At 43.2% G+C, this 4134-nt stretch overlaps 1 protein-coding gene across 1 annotated transcript in view; it reads left to right on the forward strand.

Annotated features, from left to right (window-relative positions):
• The window catches only part of Spast (spastin), a 53401-nt gene that overhangs the window by 5511 nt on the left and 43756 nt on the right, over positions 1–4134 (forward strand). The window lies entirely within an intron of this gene.

The following is a 4134-nucleotide window of genomic DNA, read 5'->3' on the forward strand; positions in this document are numbered from 1 at the left end:
GACCAGGCTGGTCTCGAACTCAGAAATCCGCCTGTCTCTGCCTCCCAAGTGCTGGGATTAAAGGCGTGCGCCACCACGCCCGGCTCTTTTTTCTTTTCTAGACTTTCTCTATGTAGCCTTGACTATCCTGGAACTGTGTAGACCAGGCTGGCCTTAAATTCAAGAGATCCGCCTGCCTCTGCCTCCCTAGTTCTGGGATTAAAGGCATGTGCCACCACTACCCAATTTAAGGCACATACACCAGTATGTGTGCCAACAGAGGTCTGAAGAGGGAGTCTGATTCCCTTGGAATAGGCGTTACAGAAGATCGTGAGCCACCATGTCAGTGCTGGGAATGGAATCAGGGTTCTGTGAAGGGCAACTGCTGAGTACTCTCTCCATCCCTTGTTTTGTTTGTTGTTTGTTTGTTTGTTTGTTTTAGTCACAATGTATGTGGCTAATGTGGCCCTTGGATGGTTCTGTTATTCTGTTATTCCTGGTTAAATATGTAGATGAAGGAATTACTGGGTCATATAGCAGATAGGCTAAATATCATAGGAGAGAACCAGGCTCTTTACCAAGTTAATGGTACGAGCTTCTGTTAGGGCCAGCAAACATGAAATTTTGGTCCATTGCCTTTTGTATTAGATTGTTTGGGTGGTTTTGTTTTTGTGTAGTTGGTTTCTTAGTCACTGTTCTATTTCTGTGGAGAGACAACCAAGACCAAGGCAACTCTTATAAAAGATAGGATTTAATAGCAGTTTTCAAAGACTTAGTCATGGTGGGGGAATGGAGGTGCTCATGGTGCTGGAGTAGTAGCTGAGAGTTGCATCCTGATTCACAGGAAGAGAGTGAAGCATGGGTGCTCTTGTCTTTTGAAGTCTCAATGCCCCTGTGACACACTTCCTCCAATAAGGTCACATCTACTCCAACAATGCCACACCTCCTGATCCTTCTAATTCTTTCAAAGCTTTCCACTCCCTGGTGAGTAACATTCAAATCTGAGTGCCTTTGAGGGCCATTCTAATTCAGTCACCACAGTTGGTTTGTTTTTTGTTTTTTGTTTTTTAATTTAGATATGTACGGGTATTTGGTTGGATTTCTTTATTTGGGTGAACCAGTATTTACTTACTGGTTTGGCAAGCATTCCATCTCTGAGCTACAGCTCTAGAAGAAGAAAGTATTTTGTGTGTACGGGGCAGGAGAGTGGAATGGAGCATGCATGTATGTCACAGTGTGTGCCTGTGGAGGTCGGCTTGCAGGAGTATGTTCTCTGTGTCCATCCTGTGGGGCCGGGGGATCAAACTCAGCCTTGGTAGCAAGTGCCTTTACTCACTGGGCCATTATGCTGACCCTCACTTTAGTTTTTCAGACAAGATCTCAGAAAGTTCCCCAGGTTGTCCCTGAAGTCACTCTGAAGTGAGACCTTGCACTTGTGTTCCTCTTGCCCCACTGCCTCTGAGGATGTGGCATCAACATGCCTGTGCTGCCAGTCTGGAGACCCGGGTTTTCATTTGTCTTCTCTAACTAGTGGTGGTATTGGTTGTCTTTTCATGTTCTTCTTTACCACTTTCCATCTCTGGAAACATAGATTGTTTCATTTTACCCACTTAGGAATTGGAGATTGAACTCAGGACATTGTACATGCTAGGCACATGCTAGACCACCAGACTGCGTCCTGTTTTAAAGATTTATCTATTTATTTACTTTATGTACACTGTATACAGACGATTGCGAGCCTTCACGTGGTTGTTGGGAATTGAATTTAGGACCTCTGCTTGCTCTCGTTGGCCCCTCTCGCTCAGTCTTTGCTCATTCCAGCCCAAAGATTTATTTATTATTATACATAAGTACACTGTTGCTGTCTTCAGACACACCAGAAAAGGGCGTCAGATCTCATTACGGGTGGTTGTGAGCCACCATGTGGTTGCTGGGATTTGAACTCAAGACCTCCGGAAGAGCAGTCAGTGCTCTTACCCGCCGAGTCATCTTGTCAGCCCTGTTTGATCATTTTTATCATTACTTTTTATGAGTCCTTTGTGTGTTCTGGCTGCATATAATTTATTAAACATGGTATTTTTGAATTCTTTAAAAGCTTGTTTGGTGTCTTCATTGTTAGAACATTGGTATTAAGGTGGGCAGTGGTATTGCACACCTTTTAATCCCAGTTCTTGGGAGTTAGAGTTTGAGGCCAGCCTTGTCTACAGAGCAAGTTCCAGGACAGCTCATGCTACACAGAGAAACCCTGTCTTGAAGAAGGAAAAAAAAAACAAACAAACCAAAAAAAAACCCCCAGGACACTGCATTGAAGAGCTGGGGTTTGAGTTTACTGAAGTCTAGATTTCCACGGTTCTTTGGTTTTTGCCTTTTGTGTTTCTGTAGAAATCTTTAATTGCCTCTTGCTTTTTGCCTAAGATCAGGTTTTAAAATCTCTATTTAATTCAAGTTCTCAAAAAAGAGTTTTGCTTAAGTGCCCTTGAGTTTCACACCCTGGTGAAGGCCTGGCAAGGGGACTCTTGGGTCCTGGAACCCACATAACCCACATGAAGCGGAGGAGTCACTCCAAGGTTGTCCTCTAACTCCACGCGTGTTATGTCCCCAGTGTACATACAAACACATGCAATACATTTTATCATTCAGAGTTAATTTTAAAATAAAGAAGTTAGAGACAGTGTAATTGACAGGCAGATGCTGATGCTGTCAATGGGCCAGTTAAGGTTTGTGCTGCCAAACCTGTTCAGTCTTCAGGACCCCATAGGAGGAAGAGAAATCTCCTGAATGGCGTCTTCTATGTTCCGCTAGCATGTACGCTCATGTACAGGGACAAAGTTAAATAATGTCTTGGTTAAGGTTTTGTTTTTAGATTTCTTTTTTATGTATATGATTGTTTTGTACTATGTTTATGCCTTCTGTCTGAGCAGGTCAAAAAGAGGACATCAGATCTATTGGGATTGAAGTTAAGGGTGGTTATGAGCTACATGTGAGTTGGGAAAAGAGTCTGGGTCCCTGCAAAAGCAAGTGGTCCTAGCTGCTGAGCCATCTCTCCAGCCCTAGTGTGTAATCTTTTTTTTTTTTTTAAGCTTTATTTATTTATTATATGTAATTTCTCTGTAGCTGTCTTCAGACACTCCAGAAGAGGGCATCAGATCTTGTTACAGATGGTTATGAGCCACCATGTGGTTGCTGGGATTTGAACTCAGGACCTTTGGAAGAGCAGTCGGGTGCTCTTACCCACTGAGCCATCTCACCAGCCCCCCTAGTGTGTAATCTTAAAACTAAAGAATGTTGCCAACTGGGGCTGGAGAAATGGCTCAATGGTTAAGAGCTCTGACTGCTCTTCTGAAGGTCATGAGTTCAAATCCCAGCAACCACATGATGGCTCACAACCATCCATAATGAGATCTGATGTACTCTTGTGGTGTGTCTGAAGACAGCTACAGTGTACTTACATATAATAAATAAATCTTTAAAAAAATACCTTAAAAAAAAAAAAAAGAATGTTGCCAACTCAAGCTCTCAAATTGGCATTAAGAGTACATCATTGAGACAGCTCAGTAGGCAAAAAGCCCCGCTACTCAGGCCTGGAATTTAATCCTCACAGCTCGCCACTGAAGGAGATAGCCAGCTTCCTAAAGTTGTCCTCTGACCTCCACATATGCACTGTGGCACTCATGTGTCTCTCTCTCTCTCTCACACACACACACACACACACACACACCTCAACAATAATAACAGTAGTAAAATAAAGATATTTTAAATATAAAAAGCATAATTGGGGTTTGGGGATGTAGCTCACTGTTTAAGGGCTTGCCTAGCATGAACCCAAAGCTCTGGGTTCAGTTCCAGTACCATAAGGAAAAGACAGGAGCTGGAGAGACGGCTCAGCAGTTAAGGGGACATACTGCTCTCTTCAGAAGGACCCCAGGTCAGTCGCCAGCAGCCATGGTAGGTGTCCTATCCCCTGTAACTCCAGCTCCAGGGCGTCTGAGAGCTCTGACCTCTGCAGGCACATGCGCTCACATGCACACACTCACACAGACACTTTAAAGTAGTAAGAATTAAAATTTAAAAAATAAAGGAAAGGGGCCCAGCAAGGGAGTTTAGTATGGTTCTTTTCTTTTCTTTTCTTTTCTTTTCTTTTCTTTTCTTTTTTTT

The sequence above is a fragment of the Mus pahari genome, chromosome 18 (assembly GCF_900095145.1).
Source record: "Mus pahari chromosome 18, PAHARI_EIJ_v1.1, whole genome shotgun sequence".
NCBI classification, from domain to species: domain Eukaryota; kingdom Metazoa; phylum Chordata; class Mammalia; order Rodentia; family Muridae; genus Mus; species Mus pahari.